The 21558-nt window shown below is 56.5% G+C and overlaps 1 protein-coding gene across 14 annotated transcripts in view; it reads left to right on the forward strand.

The window, feature by feature from the left end:
- The first annotated feature begins 4976 nt into the window (after positions 1 to 4976).
- The window catches only part of MEF2D (myocyte enhancer factor 2D), a 75814-nt gene continuing 59232 nt past the window's right edge, over positions 4977 to 21558 (forward strand). For 3 of the 14 annotated variants that reach the window (XM_086866222.1, XM_086866230.1, XM_086866238.1), the window contains exon 1: positions 5437 to 5542. The gene's annotated coding sequence lies outside the window, so the exon portion shown is untranslated. Of the gene's footprint in view, positions 5094 to 5433; positions 5548 to 10969; positions 11011 to 16982; positions 17020 to 21558 lie in introns of those variants that run through there. The other 11 variants (XM_023941666.2, XM_023941662.2, XM_086866231.1 and 8 more) reach the window with 10 other exon arrangements.

A 21558-nucleotide genomic window follows, 5' to 3' on the forward strand; every position in this document is an offset into this window, starting at 1 on the left:
GGATGAGGATGGTCTGTTGCCAGTGAGTGTGCTGCTAGCCTCGGTGATGCTCGTGCAGGGCTGCCTCTGTCTGTTGCCCGCAAGGGATGGCCCTAACTTAGGGTGGCTGCTTTCTGCAATTTGAGTTATTTTAATTTTCCCCCTCCCCTCTCTTGTGGTGGCTCTTGTTTGAGGGCTCACCACGATGGTTCCCACTCACCCATCTGTCTGCCTTTGGAAGCTGAGCATTCCACAGGCTGGGTGCGAGCTGGCAGTGCCAGCGCCACTGGAGGCACTGGGCAGGGGCTGGGGATGCTCGAGGGAGGAGATTCAGGGCTGCAGTTTCTGCCATGGGGAGCTGAAGGGCAGTGTGTTTGCGCTCGGCTTTGCATCAAAACCAGGGTCAGAGCCAGGAATCTCTGTCCCCCGAGAGCCTTGCAGTGCCAGCGCCCCTGGCACGCAGCCCAGGCTTCCCGGCCTTGGGTGCAGGATCAGGGCGAATCCCGTTTTAAGGCAAAAGGTTATGGGCGGGAAGGAAGCAATCACAAAGCAAACACCGCAGCCTTCTCCAACCTCACACGGCTCTGGCACAATAAATAGAAGGAAAGGGACAAAAATAGCCCCCCGTGCTGCAACATGGACACAGCAAGGAAGCAGGGCTGTGCTTTGGGATGGGGGCTGTTCTCCCTCCCACCCCGACGCCCGGAGTCAGGGCCAAGGGGACGTCCTGCACTGCCAGACAATATCCTGGAGCAGAAATGATGAGTGGGATTCACGGAAGGTACCCGAGCCCTTGTAAAAGTCACTGCACCCCGCACCTGAGCCCTTGCAAAACTCGCTGCATCCCACGCCCTGGCAGAGCACTGGCACTTTTCCTGCGTGCAAACCCTGCTCCCAGCCCCCAGCACCCAGCTGAGCTGCACCGTAATTCGGGCAGAGGCAAAGCCCAGATGTGAAGGCACAAGGACTGGCTGGGGGCCCGGCAGCCGGGAAAAAACACGCGAGTCTGGCTCTGGCTTTGGGAGCGGGTTTGGGGAGCCTGCACGTCGAATGCAAGCTGCCTTCCCTGGCCAACAGAGCTCCTGGTCCCCATTTGGGGTGGGTTTGGAGCACGGCGGGGAGGAGGGGAGGATGCAGGCAAGGACCTGGAAGCAAAACGCGTTCACGCTCCCGTGCAAGCCTTGCGATGGGCGAGAAAAAGCCTCCTCTTCCCCCAGCCTGCTCCGATTCCCCCTGGGGCGAGGCAGCAGAGCCCTCCCGGCGGCAGCAGGAGCCGCGGTGGGTGGGGGGCTCGGCAGGGCCGCCCCTCCCCGCACGGCCCCGCTGCTGGGGCGCGCAGCTGGAGCCCTCCCAGGGCCGTGCCGCTTTAACCTGCCTCTCCCACGTGCTGTCTGGTTGTGCTGGAGACGGTGACGCAGGCAGGACGTCAATGGACGCTGTGGGAGAATTTAGACTTGGAGAGGAAGGGGGGCAGGGAGGAAAGGAGCGCTCGCAGAGCGGGGGCCGGCGGGACCCCGCAGCCAGCCTGGCAGGGGAGCATCGCCGCAGCTTCGGCCGTGCGGTGTCCCCCCGTCCCCCGGCGTGTTCCGAGACCTCCGCCAGCTGCCGGGGCAAATAATCCTCATCCCGCGGCCAGGCCGGGTGGGCGGCGAGGGGGCGCTCCCTCCCTGCCCGCTGTCCCCACGCCTTGTCACCAACACGTGTGCCACCCTGGGCACGGCTCCCCAGCAGGGCACGGGTGGCCCAGAGCTGGTTGGCACAGGCCTTGGCGATGTCCGGGGCTGTCCCTCGGCTGCGAGCTGGGAATGAGCCCCTGAGTGCAGCTCCGTGCCTGCTCCTGTCCCCGTCCCAGGGCAGCACCGCCACCCCGGGCCCGGCTGATGTGGCATGACAGGAGCTCCATCCCCCTCCCTGCTTTCAGCTCTGCTTACCAAGGGCACCCGCACTGCCAGGAACAAGCTGGCAGCAGCATTTCCACTCCAGTGGGGGATGAGATGAGCCACGAACTCTGATTGCTCCCTGCATCCAGCCCCAATCTCTAAGAGCTAAACTGGTCCCCCCAAAACTTGCGTGGAACTCTGCTCCCACTTGGTTCAGAGGGAGGAACACCGGGCAGAGAGAGGCAAAAAGTCGTGGCAAGGAGGCTGGAGATGCTGCTCCACAAGACAAGACTCTGCTCTTGGTCTCTTGGCTTTGCCCCCAGCCCTCACCCCCCTCTCTCCCTGAGCTCTGTGCAGAAAAGGAACAAATGTCTTTCCCACTTTAGGTTTTTGGGTGCCTTTTTTTTTATTAGCCTGAGGGTGTAGGTGGCTGCATATCTCAGAGGGCCCAGGAGTCCTGCCTCCTTCCTGCTGGCATAGGGTAAGGGAAAGCAGTTTCCACTGTCAAGAGGCTGCACACCAGCTGTACAAAGCAGCAGCCTGGTGTGGGAAGGGAGTTACTCAGCATTCGGTTCCCAAGAGGAAAGAAAAAAAAAAAAAAGAAAAAAAAAAGCAGCTCAAACTGACTTTCCAAAATACTTTGAGGTTCATAGTAATGTTCTCGTCTTTGTCTCATAAATATCCTGGGTTGGATCCTTCCCTCGTTTTCATCCCATAACTCATGGAGAAGCACCAGAGCGCGGCTGCTGCATGTTATTCTGACTATTTTTATTTTTTATTTCTTTGGATACATGATCTCAGTTGATTGGAAAACAAACCCCAGAGAATCCTTGAGGAGAGACTGCAAACAGCTCTTGGTGAGATGACTAATCCCATCTCTATCTAAACCAACAGCATGCTAAAAATAGCCTTATTTCTAACAATAAATATAATAAAATAACTAACTGACAACAAACACCCCCAAAAAGCCAAACACACTGAAAAGTCCACTAAGAAATACATACTGGGATGGGTGAAGGAGCCAGCAGGAAACTGTGTCACTGAGTCAGAGGGGTGGTGGTGGCTGAGGTGCCCATGTCACCAGTGATGCTTGGTCAGATCCGGCCCCTCGCTGTCTCTCGCCCTTGTGCCTTTGCTCTCTTTGTCCCAGATCAGTGTGAGGAAGGTAGATGTGCACCAGACCCAGGGGATGCTCATCCCAGGGTCACCATCCTGGCCTCAAGTACCTGCCCTGCAGTGGGACTCCCTCCCCCAGCTCTGGGTGCAGGTCCATCACCCCCTGGCTTGCTCCGTGCCCACCAGCCTCCCTGGGCCCTGAGCTCACCACACACCTGGGATAATTTGGATAATTTGCCTCCTACTTTCCACACACCAGGAGCCTCCCACACCCAGCATGTTGCAAAACAACCCCCTCAGCTGAGTCACTGGCATCGTGGAACTTCTTCCTGCCCTCCCGGCCTGGGATGGGGCTCAGGGCAGAGCCTGCCATGACAAACAGCTGTGATGGGAGCACACCCCAACCCCATCCCATGTCACCCCAGGCCTTTGGGGAGGAAATAGAGTGTTTTGGGCTTGTACAGTGCCCTGTGTTGTGGAGGCCAGTGCAGAGAGAGCTGCTGCATTAATGGGGATCATCTGGGTGAAAAGACAATGGCTCTGTCCCTATGCCCAGCAGCTCCCCGTGCTGGTTTTGTGCTCCAGTGACACTGGGAACACTCATATTCCCAGTGCTCCAGCTGAATGTGACCCAACAGGGCTGGGGCATCCCTGTCACTGCCCCATAGCCCCCCTTGAGCTGGGACAGTGGCTTTGTATGTGACAGAACCATCACTCAGCATTCTTACAGGGCACTGGAGTTGCACCAGACACGCACCATTGCCACCAGTACGGAAGGTGGGCTGCATTCTGCCAGTCAGGGGAACCCATGAAATATCTGCTGTGGAGGCTCTGACCCCTGGCACCAGTCTTTTTCTGCCAGGACCAGTCCCATACCAGCCTGATTTTTATTTTTACTGCTTTGTGTGGCACATGGGAGCCTGCCCAGGCCCGCCGTGCCACATGTGTTCCTGGGAAAGGAAAGCCTGTGCCCCATGCTGACCCCCAGCCCTGCCATATGGCACTCCTCCAGCATTCCCAGCAGCGGGAGAGCTCATCCAGTGGGATCACCAGCTCCCACCATGCCACTCAGTGCAGACCTGGGGTGTAGGTGGGTGCTCTGCATCCCCCCCAGCCCCAAGGATACTTGTGCCCACCGCTGATACTGCTCTGAGGCTGTGGATAAACGGCACTGGACACGGTGGTGAGACAGGAACAGAACCAGTTACCCAACCCCCTAAAAAAACAGATCCCTGCCCCAATTCACAGCCCCAAACTGTCTTGGCACAGAGGTGGGAGTCACTGTTTGACCTGTTGGATTTCTTGTGGGTAGCACAGAGCAATTTATCTGGGTTGCAGCTACTTTAGGAGCTGGCAACGTAGAGCCCCAGCTTGGAGCAGGGTCTGGATGCTGTGAGGAGCACAGCGAGCCCGGTGCCGGTGCCATGTGCTTGGCTGAGGATCCCAAGGGCCGGGTTAGGGCTCCGGGAGCCCAGTGCAGCCCCTGGGCTGTGTCCGGACACAGCGGACAGCATTGCACCCACGAGAGCTCTGTGCCGGACACAGGACTGGGACCTTCACGGGCAGCTGGTGTTGCCTGTGTAGCTTTAGGGACACTCGGGCCCTACTGACACACTGTCCTGAGCCCGACCCCCCATGGAAGCTGGGGCAGAACCCACCGTGCCCCCATCACCCCGGGGCAGCAGCTCCGGCCGCGGGGCCGGCCCGGACGGTCCTGCCCACCCTGGGGAACACGAGTGGGACCAGGCCAGACCCCGAGAGGGGAGATCCCGGCTCAGCACACCCCGCCGCCGGCTACGATTCCCCCCCGGCCGGCTCATTGCACCCTCGGGCCTGGTACGGCCCCCGGCTCAGCCCCGGTTTACCCCCGGCTCGGCCCCGCTAGGCCCCGGTTTACCCCCGGCTCGGCCCCGCTAGGCCCCGGTTCCCCCCCCGGCTCAGCCCCGGCTCGGCCCCGGTCCCACCCCGTCCCCCCCGGCCGCGCTCGCTCCCCCCCGCCGCGGCCATTGGCCGCCCGCGCCGCCGCCGCCGCCCCTGACGCTGGGCCGGGCCCGGCCATGGTCGCTCCCCGCCGGCTCCGCCGCAGCCCCGGCAGCGGCCGGTCCGCGCCCCGCTCAGGTGGGTCCCTCCCGCTCTCGCGCTTCTTCGCCGTCGGCTTTTTTCCCTTCTTCTAATTGTTATTTTAAATTATTTTTTGATTTCTTTGAACGTTTCGCGATTCTGGCGCGACTTCCGAGAACGCCACCCCCCCCCCCCCACCCCCCCTTTCCCCGGGCGGCCTTAGGGGGGGCGCGGAGCCCCGCTCCTCCCGGCTGTGTTTGGGGTGGGGGGAGCGGAGGGACCCCCCGACCCCCGCTCCGCACGGAGCCGCCCCGAGGCGCGGGGATGGGCGGGGGCGGGAGCAGCGGCGGCGGCGGCGGCAGCGGCACATCCTCCCCCCGCGCCCCCCTCCTCCCTCCTCCCCCCTCGGCTTCAAAACAAACCGTCACCAAAATGGTGCAGAGGTGAAGGAGGGAGCGGGAGGAAGGGGAAGAGGTAGTGGCTCGGCCTGGGCGCTGCGAGGACAGGTGAGGTGAGGGCGGCGGGGGACGCGGGACACACACGGGGGGACGCGGGACACACACGGGGGGACGCGGGACACACACGGGGGGACGCGGGTGCCGGGTGCGGCACACGGGAATGGTCCCGCTGGGTGCTGGCGGTGGGATGGGGGCAGCGCTGGGGTGCCCACCCCGCTCCGGGGCGGCGGGACCCCGGTGGTGACAGACCGCGAGCCCACCCGCGACACCGCGTCCACTCCCCCGTGAGACCGCTGCGGCCTGGCGAGAGCCGGGGAGAAGCAGGGCCCAGTGGATTTCGGGAGCCGCAGGGTGCCCTCCCTGTCAGGACATAGGGTGATGACATGGGGACTGTGGGGGGACCCGTCGGCGAGGCTCCGGGTGCCGATGGGGGCTGCGGTTTGATTGGCAAGAGCAGATTTTGGGAGAGCCGGCGGTAAATCGAGTCCTGGAGCGTCCATGCCTTGGCCGTGCGCCGGCTCCGGAGCCGCCAGCTGGGATTGTTTGTCCGGGGGGGGCTCAGTGCCTCAGCTCCATCCGACGGCGGCCGGAGCAGGGTATCGTGGTGGGTCCGAACCGCGTCACTGCTGCCACTGCCTCCGCGGGGACCGAGCGCTTCCTTGGCCGGAGGGACCGGCGATGCTGAGCAGGGATGCGGTGACAGGGCATCCGGCATCTGCGGCTGTTCGGCATCTGTGACGCCGGTTCGCCCGCAGCTTATCCCTTCCCTGCAGCTCCCGAAGCCCTTTGGCTTTGTGGTTGGTTTTTATTTTTTATTTATTTTCCTTTTGTCCCCTGACACACAAGAGCAGCACACAGTCAGTGAGACACACACGTGTGCCACACACGCAGCTGTTCCCCCTGCACCCCTGGAGCCCTGTAGTACCCCCAGCTCTGCACGGCCACCAGCTGGGCTGTCCCCTCCTCTTCATCCTCCACAAGTGTCGGAGCTGCCAAGCGGTTTTGGCTGTTGACTCCCCCTTGCTGTGGGCAGGGGTCTGGGTAGGGACAGAGACATCTGTGCCGGTGCAAATTCCCCTGGCGCTTCAGCTCAGCACCTCTGCCTGCCCCCACCCTGGGAAGGCCTGATCCTGTCCCTCCAAAGCCCCTTCTCCTGCAGTGTGTGGCTGTATGTGGATTTTTGGGCTGGTGTTGTTGCACCGAGGTGGGTGTTCTCAAACCACCGTCCCAGGACAGCCATCCTGGAATCTTGCTGCTGAGGGGGAATGGGCTCAGTGTGACGGGGATGCTCATTAGGCCAGGGGTGCAGGTTTTGGGTGTAGGTAAGGGTTACTCTGGTTATGTTCTTTCCTTCCCTTAGCTGATTTGGTGCTGGTGGTCCTGGCCTGGGAGCACTGAGCTGCCCCTGTTTCTTTGGAGCTCCAAAGTGAGCTGCTTGCCCTGCCCACAGGATCACTGCCATGGGCTCCTGAAGGTCACAGACCTCTGGATGGGCCTCATGGATTCTCCTTTCCACCCCCACCACCTTGCCCTTCAGCCCCTGCAGTTGTCGCGGCTTTGCCGAGCTGAGGTATCTGCACTTGTGCCGGCTCCGAGCAGGTGGCCGATGTCCCCGCAGCGGTGGGGGCCGCTGCTCGGGTTTCGCTGGTGCCTCGGCCACAGCAGGGATTTAACACGCTCATGTTGAAGGGGCATTAGCTCCCGTGTCAGGTGGCTCGGGGCTTCCACCCCTGCCCGGGCTCTCCCCCGGCACAAACCGGCTCGGGGGCTCCTCATGCTGAGTGATCACGTCCCTGTGTGTGCTCAGTCCTGCTGGGGGGCTCTTGGGACCTTGGGAGGTGCTGGCTTTGTCAGTAGGTGACCTTGGGCACGTCCCTTCGCTTCCCCATGCTTTGGTGTTGTTCTCGGAATGGGGGAGGTGGTTAATGTGTTTAATCCCCCCCTCCTCACTGCTGTGGGGCTCCTGGCTCCTCTTGGGAAGTGCAACTGCAGAGCTGGAAAGGGCTGTTGCTATTTCGTGCTGTCCCCGAGCGGGCAGGGCAGAGGCAGGGACGGTGCTGGAGTCACCCGGGGTGTATTTTTCCCAGGCTGCCAAGTGAAACAAGTGGGGTCTGAGTCTCATTTAATGCTGCAGCCCTTTACTGTGACTCTGGCAACATAAAGGAGCCTAAATATGGTCATAAACTGCATCCACTTCAAGGTCCCTTCGTGCTGCCAGGGCAGCCTCACAGCGGCTTTGTGAGAGGGAGAACAAAGCCGAAAGTGTCGGATGAAAAGTACGGGAGCGGGACCCAGCTGCCGCGGTGCTGGTGTGTGCCGGGAGCCGGTGCCGGCAGCTGCCTGCCAGGGAGGTGTGGATGCTGCTGCAGGCCCCGGCTCAGGAGGGAAGGATGGGCATGAGGCTGGGGGGAGATGCTGCTTGGCACATCCTGAAGGAACAGGAGGGCTTCAGCTAGGTGTTGAGGGCTCAGCTAGAAGCTATCATCTGGCACCCTGCACGAGTCATTTGAACCTAAAAGAGCATCTGTGGTGAGGGGCAGAAATTGCTTTTCCCTCTTTTTTTTTTCCAAGCCAGAGTGCTTCCCTGGGTCCAGTTGGCAGTGCCTGGAGTGTGCTGGGAGGAACCCGCTGTGGGGTGCTGCGAGGCATCTCTCTGTGATGGATTGCAGGGACGTGGCCGTTCTGGGAATGAAGGGAAAAGAGGGAGAGGGGTGTGGGTTGCTGACATTGAATCCGTTCCCCCGGAGCAATGCTGCCCCACTGGGTGCCCCCATCAGTGGTGGTGGGATGCCATGTGGAGCTGTGATGGTGTGAGCTGGCCTGGAAGGTGGTGCCTGAGGCTCAGAACTGAGCAGGCAGCATCCCAATAAATCCTGTTAATACCCAGGAGTGCACACGGAGGTGACCCAAGCCACGGTGAGCTGTGCAGGCAGCGATGGGGCTGCCATGTCAATGCTGTGCCGGACTTCCCCATCTGCAAGCAGAGCTAAAAATATCCCCCTGCCTCGCCCTGCCGCTGTCCCATCTGTTCAGAGGGTGAACTCCTCGGGCCAGGGGCTCTTTCTTATTTTTATCGCTATTTTGGCAGTTCCTGGAGGCTGAGCCATCCCGAGTTCAGAGGTGACTCTATTGTAGATGACAGTCCTGCTCCCGGGAAGGTTCAGCTCTGCCGCTGAGCCCGACGCGGTGAGCAGAAAGCAAGTGAGGAGGAGGAGGAAGGGGAGGAGGAGGAAGGCTGGGGAGGCACAGAAACGGGTGCTGGTGCCGTGGGGTGAGTGCTGGGTACCCCTGGCTGTGCTTGCCCTCCCTGTGCCAGCAGGACTGTGGGGTGCATCACCCCCTTAGCTCCCTCCAGCACTGTCTGGGATTTCACCACTCGATGTGACTCTCAGGGGTTTGGTTTTGTTTTTGCCTTTCCTTTTTTCCTCTAATTAGAGAAGCTCTCAATAAAAAGCTGAGATTTGTTAATCACTTTGTTTGATCAGAGCTCAGGCACTGCTGAAGACCTCTAGGTTTTTCCCTCTGCCTGTGTGAGCAGCAGTTTGCTTTTGCTTTCAAGATGGATCTCGCCGTCTGCCTGCCAGCAGCTCTGCCTCCCCGGATCTGTCGGTTTGCATCTTGCACTCCACTTTGCTTTACTTGTGGTTCTTTAATTTTTCCTTTCCCCTCACTCTTGGTGTCTCCCTGCTGTAGCTCCCCACTGCTTGCAAAACAGACAAGAGCCTGCATCCTTTAAAAAATCCTAAAAAAAGTGCCCACTTGGAGAGCAGAGGTTTGATAAATACTCCAGTTTGGAGTGATTTATTTTGGGGGTGGGGTCTAGGTTTGCTTTCTCTTAAATGGGGGCTCAAAAGATGAAGGACTTGGGTCTCTAAGCTGCATGGGAACAGTTTTTTGGGGAAACTTGGCCTGTTTTCATGTGGGTCACGACAAGGCTGGGGGGGATACAGCAGCTGCTCCACAATTCCCAGGCTGCTTCTGAGCTCTAGGTGAGCACCTTCCCCTATATAAAAGGGGGCAGTGAGATGAGGTGCATGCAATGGTGGTGGGTCCTTGCTGCCACCATCCATGTCACCCGGCCTGGTCACAGTGAGATGTCCTGGTTGTGTTGAAATGCTGGAATGCTGGAAGCTGGGTACTGCCATGGTGCCCAGTGGGACTTTAAATAGCTTCGTGGTCCTCAGGTCCCCAGCGGAGCAGGCATACGGTGCTGCTCGTTTGCTGCATGGTGAGAGGTGCTGGAAGGGCAGGATGATGCCTGTGCTGAGATGTGTCAGGCTCCTGCCACCACCCAGGAGCCACCATGGTGTCCCATCCCAAAGCAGCCGGACCAGACTGTGCCGGGGCCGCACGTTTCACTCTTGGTGCCGAGCAGGACACGTAGGATTTCCCAGCCTGCAATTAGGCCTCGGTTTTCCCGGAGGTGGCACGAGGCCCTGTGCATGGAGGGGGTCGGCAGCCCCCGTGGCCCGACCCTCCTTGCTTTAAGTACCCAGCCGTAGCTGGAGTGCAGAGGTGAGGAGCTGAGCCCCTGCCATCAGCTGTGCCCTGGCAGCCCAATCCTGCTGGCACAGTGGCTCAAGGTCAAAGCTGGGCACAGTGGCTTTGGGCCGCTGCTGGGCATGAGCCGGCGCAGGGTGGAAGCACTCCCACCTCCTGTCCTGAGTCAGTGGTGGTTGGGGTTGGAAAGGGGGTAATTAAATGACCTATTTCTGGGCAGGGAGGAAGAGGAGGAGGAGGAGGAGGAGGAATTGTTTCTCTTTCCAGAGCTTCAAACAGCTTCCTGCAAGCGTCCGGCACAGAGCCCAAACCGCTTCCAGGAGGAGGTGCCTGCAGCCCCCCCAACTGGGGTGCTTGGGGCATGGGTGGGGAGCTGGGGGCTGTGGGGAAGGGTGAACTCCCACTGAAGCACTGCTGTTGCATCAGCCTTTTTTATTTGGAAGGAGGCAGGACAAAGCCATGGCTTCTGAACTATTTTTTTCCTGTTTTTTCCATCCCCAAAAATCCCCAAAAAGTAGTAATGAGATTTGGGAAGTGGCACCTGCCTGTGGGGCCAGGTCCCTGACCCGAGCTGAGCCCACCCCAGGCCTGCCAGGGCATCAGCTTAGGATTCCAAGTGGGATTCCTCCTTCTCCTCCTTCTGCCACGGGGGGATTATCAGCATCTCCTTTGGGATGGATCCTGCAGCTCACTGCCCTGGGCGTGCTGGGGCCATGGGCCTGGAGGTGCCTGCTCCAGAGGGTGCGGTGGAGCTTCAGGTGCAAGGTATTATTGATAGGTACAAGCAGTGGTTATAAATAGTCCTGCTTGGAAGTTTTCATCTTTTTAAATGGAAGTGCCTTTTGGAACAAAGTGACTTTCCTCCATCCTTTTCAAAAAAGCATCTTTTTTCTTTTCTTATTTTGAAGATAATTTTTTTTTTTTTTACTCTTAAATTTTTTCCTTTCCAGTTATTGGAAGACTTCAGGGAAAAATTGCTAGGCGCCATACCCAGGAACACATCCCATGTTGTGCAGGTGGGGAAAATATGTGGGGTCAGATTCATCTGGTTTGGTTTTCCTTAAAGAAGAAATTGAGAATTGGAAATGTTCATGATATCAGTGAGAATTTTCTATCAAAGCAGACAAAATTTGAGGGGCTGAACAAAACAGAGGTTGCTTAAACCTGCTGCATCAAGTGTAAAAAAAATATGTAAGTTAAAGAAATTAATTGGATAAAGAACTTTTGTTCAGTAAAATACTGGCAACGTTTCTGGGTTTCTGTCTGGAATTTTTCAGTTGTAAAACCTGAAATCCTCTCCCACCCCTAGCAGTAACCTTGAGACATGGTGCTGGAGCAGGAGTTTCCACTGGCAGGGAAGAAAAAAATTAAAATAGAGAACGTGGACAAATTATTTTGACCGACCAGCCTTTTTTTATTTTGCATGGGCAGTCACTGAGACCATCCTGCCCCACTGTGCTCAGTGCTGGGAGCAGGAGGTAAAGTGCTGTGATGAGGGGCTGGGACAGGGAATGGCAGGGATCAGGTTCCAGGCATGGCTGCTCTTGGTCCATGGTGGCATCCATGGAGAAGGACCTTCTGCAAGCTTGGGATGGCCAAGAAATGGGTGTTTTCCACCCATTTTGGGTATACAGAGGCAGAGAGTGGCTGTGTGTTTGTGTAACTATAGGTGAGGGCTGAGCTGTTGTCCTTTGTCTACATATTGTGATAAATGTCCCCATGGAGCTGGTACCCATCTGAGCAAGCTGCCAGCCCTGGGAGGAGCAGCCCGCTTTGTTGGAATTCCAGTGGCTGGGAATGGAGTCCATCCCTGGCTGTGGCATCCTGTGGCACCTGTGACACCTCCTCTAGGTGGGGACCCTGATGCTGCTGGGCTTGATGATGGGTGCCAGGTTGGAGTGGCTGAAGACCCCACAGCTTGTTAAAACCGTGGTGTTGCTGGAGCCTGGCTCTGCCACAAGCGCCTTCCTCCTGCTGGGAACCACATGCGGATTTTTGGCCTTTAGAATTGCCCTGCGGGAAGCTCTGGCTTTGGCTCTGTCGGACACAGAGCCTGACATGGGGTGCTTGGACTGTTTCAGAACTTGCTGGAAGAACCATCAGGCAAAGGAAAGTGTTTGTGTGTCACTGAGTGTCTGGTGCTGGCACCACTGGGGAGGTCATGGAAGTGAGGAGGTGCCTCTAGGCACGGTTATCACAGACTCATGGAATGGTTTAGGTGGGAAGGGACCTTGAAAATCATCTTATTCCAACCCTTGGGTGTATCCCAGGGGATAAACCACATATTCCCTGGAGACACATCTCTGCCCCTAGGAAAACCCTGCGGTAGCAGCAAATTTATTTCAATAACTGGAGCAGGATGTGGAAGGGTAGGGTGAAGGAAGGGCTTGCTTGGACATGGGCTTGGGGCAGTTTTTCCTCGAGTATTCCAGTGTGGAGCAGCACTTGGGATCACATGGACAGTGTGTGCATGCCAGCTCTCCTCTGAGAGCATGGAGAAATGTCCATGGGGAAGGGCTCAGGGGCTTGGGATACAGCCAAAGTCAGGCCTCATCTCCAGCCTCATCCCCTGGGTGATGCTTTCCCAGAGAGCTCCATGTGCCACTGGACATCCTGCTTTGCATGACTGAGGAGGATTTGACGCCTCATCTTGAGGGTTTTAAGCACAGGGATCAATCACAGATCCATCCGGATCCATCCTCAACCTTCCCTGACTCGGCATGGCCGTCCTTCCCACGCGCCGGCAACGAGCCGCCGGGAAAACTAGCACCTCTCGGCTCGCTCGATCAAAAATATCCCCAGTCCTGCGTGGATGCCGCTGCCAAGATGGGGAGCGGAGCTGGCGCTACCTCTTAGCTGAAATCTGTCGCCTTGCTCGGCGGTGGGGAGGCTGGGAGGGAGGCTGGGATCTGCGGAGCGCCGAGCCCCAGCGCTTTCGAAAATAGAAGCAGAACAAATGGTTGGAGCAAGATGCTGGTGGCGAAGGCAGCCAAGGCCTCTTCCTGCGGCAGCTGGTGGCTGCTTCTTGCTCCTCCATCAATCCTTTCCCCAGAGCTGGCGTTTCCTAGCGGGTGGAGGGGAGAGGTGAACATCTGGCTCTTGGGGCGGCCTGGGGCACAGCGATGCTTTACTGGGGTTGGTGTTACGCTGCGGGGTTTTGGTACCGTTCAGCTTTGAGCTGTGAGGATGGCAGAGCAGGAGGGGATTCAGTCGGTGTGAGATAAGGAGATGGGGAGGTGCCAGTTCCCAAAGGGATTTTATCCCAAAAGAATGGGACAGGTGCCAGGTACGGTGTGGCAGCAGGTGCTGACCGGGTGTCGGACAGCTGAGCACAGATGTGCTCCCACGGGAGGGATGGGGATCCCAGTGGGGTGAGTTCCTGGTTGCTCCTGGGGGTCCTGGGGGTGGTGGGAGCTGCATTCAGGTGCTGCTGGGGAAGGGCCAAGGGCTGGATTCCTCACCTCCTGCTTCCCCACGGGTGCTGCTCCTGTGGGGACAAAGCCGCTCATCCTTGCGCCAGCCACTGGCACCCAGGAGAGGAAAATGGAGAGCCCAGCTCTCAACACAGATTGAGAGACTGGAAAAATTCTGCTAGCTGCCCTCAGGTCTTTCAGCTTTAGGGCCAGATGTGAGTGTGTGCTTTAGCGAGCAGGATTTCACACCTGCCTTTGTGCTGGAGAGAGCTGCTCCAGCTGGACCGGGTGGAAATGGGAAGGTTGGGAGGATTCTTTCCTTACGGGAGGATGTTCTTGCCTTGTCCTTTCCACTGGAGAGGACCAGCCATGGCGAGCTCAGCATCTGCCTGGGTGACCTTCAGCGCCTTTGCTTGGCGAGAGGCTGCTTTGCCTGTCCTCTCCCCTGCCAGCAGCACTTGCACCAAGCATCGAGCATAGGGGTCTTTTTGTTATGCAAATGCAGCTTTGGTTTTAGTTTCTCAGAGATAAATACCTTTGAGGCTAAATTTGGAGCTCGGGGCACTGCTGAAAGCGCCCTGATGGCCCAAGGCCTGACAGGTCAGATGCTGAAGGTGGTAATTTGGGGGTTTGGCTCCCCTTCGGGCATGGAAACAAAACAGTCACAATATTTTTTCCACTGGGGTTATAGGAGATTTTTTGCAGCAAGGAACAAGCGCATTGAGTCCTGGTGGGGGTGGTCCTTGGAACCTGCTGCCACCCCGCACCTGGAGTTCCCACTTTTGCAGTGATGTGCTTTGGTTTTATTTAGTCTTTCAAAGCTCAGGAGGCCCTTTTGTCCCAGCTGCCCTTTGAGGATCCCCCCGGGCTGTGCCCAGGCACAGGACTCCGGTGCAGGACTGAGGCAGGGATGTCTCAGTGCCCCTGGCACTGGCCACCTGGGTTTTCTGGTCAGGATGTCTCTCCCACCCCTCAGAGAGGCTGATGGGTGCAGGCTGGCATGGCCAGAGGACACGGTGCCAAGTGCCAGAGCTTTTTCTTACCTCCCCACTTGCGCGTGGTGTGGACCTGGCATCCCCCGGGGCAGTCTGGCTTCCTTTGGGACCCCGTGAGTCCCTGGCAGCCTGTCTCTCTTGTGATGGGGTCATGGGCCGTTGCTCTGGGTTTGGGCAGAGGTGTTTGTGTATGATCTTATTTTTATTTGTGCGTCTTTCGGAAATTTTTCGTCACAGCAGGTGCCGGTTCAGTGCCCGGCAGTGGGGAGGGAAGGGGTGCGAGCAGGGTGGAAATGTGGCTAAAACTGCTTTGGCTTCTGTTCGTGCAGTTTTGCTATTTCTGTGCAACAGGAGAGCTTGAGGTCCCTGGGGTCTGGGGGGTTCTTGGTTCATCCCTCCTGTGGGGTCACAGGTCATCACCGGTGTGAAAACTCACAGACACAGCCCAGGGGCTCTCTGGGGCTGAACCAAGGTGGTGTGACATAAGAACACCCAGAGTGTGTTTGCCCTTGCAAAAACATGGGCAGTGTGGGGTTTATTCGTGCTGAGAGCTGGACAGGGACCCAGAGATCACATCCTTGTGATGGGATACCTTGGGCACCTGCTATGGGCAAAGCAGGCAGAAAGGAAAGAGGATAGGAAATAGAGGTAAAAAGGTGGAGGGCAGGTTTTTTGTAGCTGCTTCTTTGCAAAGTTTTGGCATTCAGCTGGGTGCTGAGCCAAATGGCCCAACAATCACCTGAAAAAACCCCCAAAATCACCCAAAATGGGCTTTGGCAACCCTAAAAACCCCAAAAGTCCCCATAATTGCCTGCAAAATTATTCAGGAATTGCCCCAAAAAATCTCCCAAATCACTCGTAAATAGCCCCAAAATCCCCCAGAGTCACCCGAAATCAACCCAAAAACCTCCAAATTCAGACCAAATACACTATAAAATCATCTGAAATCAACCCTAAGTCAGCTTCGTCACCCCAAAAAACCCCCAAATTGTCCCAAAAGCCCCCATAAACGCACAAATTGCTCCCAAACTTCAAAATTGCCCCCCAAACCCTCACAATCATCTGAAATCACCCCCTGAATGACCAAAATCACCCCAAAGACCTCCAGAATTGCCCCAAATCACCCCAAAACCGGCTGAGACTACCCCAAACCAGTGTGTTCCTGCTCAGGGCTGCCTTGGGTTCTGCAGGGTTTTCTGGGGGATTTAGGGCTTGTGGCTGTGTCCTGGCAGGGTGGCCCCAAAGCCCTGCGGGGTCTGAGGTACCCATGCCCAGGGAAGCTGCTGCCCCAGCCATGCCCAAAGTGGCCAAGGGCCAGGAGCAGGTCTCCATTCCAGGGAGGAGAAGGTTCCAGGTAAACCTCAGAGCCATTTCCAGTGCCTAAAGGGCTCCAAGAGAGCTGGAGATGACTTTGGACGAGGGCCTGGAGTGACCAGACAAGGGGGGAATGGCTTCACGCTAACGGAAGGCAGGGTTAGGTGGGATATTGGGAAGAATTTCCTCCCTCTGAGGGTGGTAAGGCCCTGGCAGAGGTTTCCTGGCCAAGCTGGCCAGGGCTTGGAACAATGTGGTCTAGTGGAAGGTGTCCCTGACCATGGCAGGGGGTAGAACGAGACCATCTTTATGGTCCTTTCCATCCCAAACCATTCCATGATTGCATGATCCCCTGCATGCCTTCAGCTATGACATGGCCCTGCTCCACCAGCCCCTGCTGCTGAAGCCAAGGTGCTGCCTTGGTTCTTTTTTCTTTTTTTTTTTTTAATCCTTTTTTCCCTAAATGCATTACCAGTGCAGCTCATCCATATTTCCACCACCTTCTCCCTCCTGTTCTCGCGCTGAAGTCTATAATGCTGAAATTATAGCATCCCCCTCGTCACCATGGCAACATTCAGGGATGTATTTAAAAAAAAAAAAAGACCAGAAGCCCTCCAAGGATTATGACTTCAGTGAGGGATCAGGCTGGAGGGGAATCTGGGTCACGGCTGGAGCAGGCTTTTCTTCCAGCCTGTCTTCAGTAATTCCCCTCACAGCGCCCGGGGCCACGTCAGGGCAGGGCAGGGCAGAGCTGCTGCTGGCACCCATGGGTGCCCTTGAAGGGGTCCAGCTGCTCTGGGAGGTGCTGCTTCCCTCTATACAAGATTGCTTATTGCCCATGTACACTCTGGGAAAGAGCATCCTCTGCAAGCTCGGTATTCCCACCCAAAACTGAGGTGTTTCAACCAAGCTTTTCTGATTCCCGAACGCGTGGTGCCTTCAGGAGTGCCAGAGCCTCGCTCCCCCTCCACCCCGCTTTGTGCAAGCTTTCTCTCTCATCCCCCAAAATAAACAGGACTTTATATATATATTTTTTTACTCCTCTTCTTCTTTTAATTTTTTTTTCCTCCCTTTTTCCACACCCCCAGAGCCGCTGTTGCTGGTGGCAGGGAGCCCAGACTCTGTAGGAACTCAGAAATGCTGCGAATCCAAGCCCTGGCTGCCCTCTCAGTTTCGCAATCCTTTGGAAGGGGGGAGAGAGAAGGAATAAAATGGGAGGGGATATTTTTTTCTTTATTAGAGATTTATAGACTTTCCCACCAGTAGGGACAAGGAGCTGGAGCCGAGCGGCCAATTTCCTACAGTAAGTTTCCAACACTGCTCCTCTCTGGCCTCTGCAAAACCCTCTGCAGCCTCGCCTGTGGTGGGTTGGGTTGGTTAAATTTTTGGAAAACCATCGGAAATGCTGGTGGGGAGGTTGGCAGGGTGAGGGGCTGCTGGTGTAGGGGGCGGTGGTGTGGCTCAGTGGGCTGAGCACCTCCCATGGGTTAGGTAATGCTAAGGGCTGGGAAAAACCAGCTCAGGTGGTGTTTCTGAGCTGTTAAAGCCTTTTTTCTACCTGTTTTTTGGTTGCATGTGAACCATTTTGGCTTGGGCTTCGTGGTGGTGCCGTGGTAGCTGCTCGTGGCTGCTGGTCCCTCCAGCCAGGCTCGGTGCTGCTGGGGCACATTCCCTGCTGTCCTCATCCCCCTCAGCCATTTGGCCTCTCGAGGTTTGTGGTCCATTTATTTTTAGGTAATTGCAGTGTCCGGGCGCTGGAGAGGCCGCTGGGTACCACGCAGCCGGACAAGGGAGGGGTTTGTTGGCCAGTGTATTTTAAGCAGTTGGTTACTTACAGGCAAGAGCTTGTCCAGCTCCTTGCACTGGTGGAGGGGCCCAACCAGTGCCACGGTGGCTCCTGTCCCCACAGATGCTGCTTTACCCGTGCCTGGTGCTGGACATGGGGCAGAGTGTGAGGGTCCAGCTCCTGGCCCTTCTCTGCACCCTCGTGCAGGATCTGACCCTCTGCCAGTGCTCCTGCTAGAAGAAAAAATCCTCCCTTAAGCTGTGCCTAGATGAGATCTGAGTGCTGGCAGCTCTGCTCCCAGTATCCAGTGATTAATGGGATTAAATTGGTGCCCCTAGTGAGTTTTTTTTATTTTGCATTTGGTTTTCTCAAGACTTTTTAAGCGGGGGGAGACCGGGGCCGTGTCGCACTGAGATCTGATTAGATAAGGGAGAGCTGCCTGTGAACAAAATTCCTACCGGATAATTATTTATACCTCCATGTGCGTCACTAATAAACATCTGGATCTGCTCCAAACATCTTCATTTGATTTGTTTTGTAGTCTCTCAACAGGGATGTTTCTCAGCTCCCCACCTCCCTCTTGTCGCGTGGCTTTTGGCTGAAATGAGGGCTGGGTTTGAGCAGTCACCCCACTGCTCATGGGCCGAGCAGCAGCCTTGCTTGCCCTTTTCCCCCTGGGCATTAGCACTCTTGGGGCTGCTTTAGCAAATTCCCACTCCTGCATTCCCGTGATGGGGTGACAGTCACGTTGCCCTTTCTCAGGAGGAGAAAATTTGTGGTGTTGGTGGTTGCAGAAAAAAATACGAGTGGTCAAAACAAGCCAAAAAGCAACCCCAGATGTGTTGCCTTCTATTTTAAACATCCTCGTTTGATTTGGGGGCGAACCAGACTCCTGACCTTTTGGAGCACGTGGGGCTGGCAGTCACGCCAAGCTCTCCCAGGCCAGGGCTGACTTCTTGCTCTGTTTGTGTAGAGCCAAGAAATTACTATTAATAACTTTCCCTGAATGAGAGTTGAGTACCTGCTTCCCTGGGGCTCCTTGGAAGGCTCCGGCTCTGGCGGATAACATCAACAGTCATTATGAACGGGACTAAGAGCATCGGGCGCAGCTGGGATGCAGATGGGAAGGGACTGGTGTGGGAGGAGAGAGATGAAGGAAGCCTCTGGCTGGCTGTGGAGCGCCTTGGGCAGGGTTTGCAGGCGCCATGAGCCATTTTTTGTGTGTTTCTCCATCCTTTTTACAGCCCTGGCCCCTCTTTGCACGAATGCGATGCAAAAACCATCCTGAGTTGCTGGAGCCAGCAGCGAATGCCAGCTCTACCCTTGCTGTCTGTAATCTGTGTCTCACCTCCACTGGGCTCTCAGGAAAATATTAAATAAATAAAAAAGTTTCAGTGCTGCACCCAGCCTTAATCTCTTTAAACTGTATTTCGCTAATCCTTCATTAGGATCTCATTGTGAGCTTGTTATCCCGTTAGGGCTGAGCCGTGCGTGGCGGCGCCCGCGGAGCCGATGGCAAGGGGCTGTGGGGCCACGTGCTGCCCCGGGATGTGCCAGCAGTGCCAGCGAGGTGGGCTCAGCTCTGTGGGGATGGTGTCAGTGCTGCTGCTGCTGCTGGAGGGGTGCTGGTGGTGCCGGGGTCTTTGGTGTGAGCTGTGGGGAAGTTGTTTCTGTTTGCCTTCCTTGATGTGCCTGCCCATGGGGAGCGTTGGAGCTGGGGATGGGGGGTGTCATGTGCTGGTTTTGGTTTGTTCCAAGGCTTGGTCAGTCTTTGAAGTGTTTCTGGGAGCGCCTGCAGCACTGGGGCTGGGTTTTAGCTGGGGTTATTATCCAGCAAGCTGGCAGGAGGTGATCCCTAGGGTCTCACCAGGAGCAGGGCAGACTTGATGTGCACTGATCCCCTTCCTGCTGCCACAGGAGCGTTGGGAAAGGGCATCAGCTGGACCTGGCATACGGGGGTGGATTCCTTCCTTTAGTGAGAGGTGTTGGGAGGCTGTGCTGGTGCCCTGCTTGGTGCTGCCAGGCCCCTGTCCCCTGTCTCTGTAGCACCCAGCCATGGCACACAGGGACCCTCTCGGAGTGACTGGCATTGGCAACAGCCCTGCAGCACCCCGGGGGCTGGGATACCTGCAGGCCACGTTTTGGGAAGTTCTTGCAGGAGGAGAGTGGCCCTGCACAGGGCTATAGCCAGAGAAATGGGATGTCCACCCTGGCAGGTAATGGGGCTGGAATGGGTAAGAGCAGGAGATGGTCTGCAGAGCCGGTGCAGAAAGCAAAACAAAACCCACACACCCACACATTCCCACATGCGCAGGCACACACGGCAGCGCAGGCAGGGAGGGGAATCTGCCGGCAGTCACAGTCGAGACTCGAGTTAATTTGGTGGAAAATGAAAACCATTGCGGCAAGCGAGAAGGTTCCTGGCTTTTCTTTTTCCTTCCTCAAAGAAAACATTAGGTGGGATTTTTTACCTTCTTCAGGTTTTGTTTTGTGCAGAAACGTGGCTCTGAGGAGGAGCCTGGTGGTTAAAAGAGTTGCTGCCTGTTCTGTGCTTTCCTGCCCAGCCTCCTCCCTGCCGGCAGGTCTCGTGGGCACATGTGTCACCATGTCCTTGTCCACTTCTGCAGCGGGTCAGGGGAGGGAGGTGGCTCCTGTGACATTGCTCAGCAAGAGACAATGAACTCAGCTCTAAGCCTGCACGTGGCTTTGCCCGAGAGCCTTGGCTGGCGTTTAAATTAACGCACGTTCGTTTGCCTCCGGGTTGGGGAGCATCTCTGCAGGTCGTGCTTTTGGGCAGTGCTGGGGCACAAGGGCACAGTGAGGGGCTTGTGGCATCGTTCACCTTTGGGAGATGGGGTCTCTGCTGGGAACCCAAGCTGCTCAGATCCTGGCTGTAGGACTGACAGACTCTGGTTCTTGTCGTGCCCAGGGCGGTGTTCCGACACTCGACCTGTGCCAGGGCAGGGGGGTCCCGCTGTGGGGCTTCCCAGAGCGCTTTGGAATCGTGAAGTACTGTGGGATGAGATTTATGCTGTCTTTCATCTTTCCAGAGAATGAGGATAGTGTAGTCCAGGAGGGCTGTATCCCTGGGATTTGCTCTCCTTCCCTGGGTTTTGCAGCCCTTTGGGGTGCTCCCAGCAGGGGCTTGGCTGTGGCTGTGCTGCCCTGCTCCCCGTGGCTGGGAAGGTAGAGCTTTTCCAAATGCCTCTCTCCCCTTTTCCTGTGCCTATAATTAGCCCTGGCTCCCCGCCACCATATACTGTACGGTCCTGGAAAGAGGTCATGGCTTTACTGAAATTCTTGGGAACAGAGCTGTCTTTGCAGCTGGGAAAGCAGCGCAATTTCCAAGCAGATAAGAAATAGGGCAAATGCAACTCTGTTCCCTGCTGTAATTTATGGGCTCTGGGGATGGCATCCAACGGCCTCCTCCCTCCTCTGGCTCTCCATGTGCTTGGGAGAGTCTGGATTGCTGAAGAGGTTCCAGCTGGTTCCCAGCTCCGGTGTGGTGGCAGGTGAGGAGAATCCTGCATTCTGTAGTGATGGGTCTGGTTTTCCCCTTCTGCTGGATCCTGTCAAGGTCTTGCCCAGGGCTGGAGAAGGAAACAAACCCATTTTTGGGTGTGTGTGGTCCTTTTCACTTCTAAAACTTCTTGTTCGTATGAACTTCCCCAGAATGGAACTTCCTTTGCAGAAGGAAAAGGATCATCTTGATGACCTTAAAGGTCTTTTCCAACTGAAATGATTCTGTAATTCTGTGATTACATATCTCTGGGCAGGTGAGGAACAGGACTTGGCTTTTCTCCCAAGGAGGGCAAAGCCCACAGAAGCAGAAGGGTCTGCAGCAGCTGGGGAGGGTTTTCCCATCTCCAAACCCTCCTGTGCAAACTGGTGAAAATATCAAAGTGAAAAGAGTCCTTTGAAAAGAGAAAACTCCTTTATTTCAGAAAAGAGAGACAGAAACACAGAAAAATTCAGAAGTTTCCCAAAGTTTTGCTATTGTTTCTTTTCCCCTGTACAGTTATTCTTAGAAAAAAATAGGATAAATCCACCCGAAAA

Source organism: Cyanistes caeruleus, chromosome 30, assembly GCF_971803275.1.
Source record: "Cyanistes caeruleus chromosome 30, bCyaCae1.hap1.1, whole genome shotgun sequence".
Lineage (NCBI taxonomy): Eukaryota > Metazoa > Chordata > Aves > Passeriformes > Paridae > Cyanistes > Cyanistes caeruleus.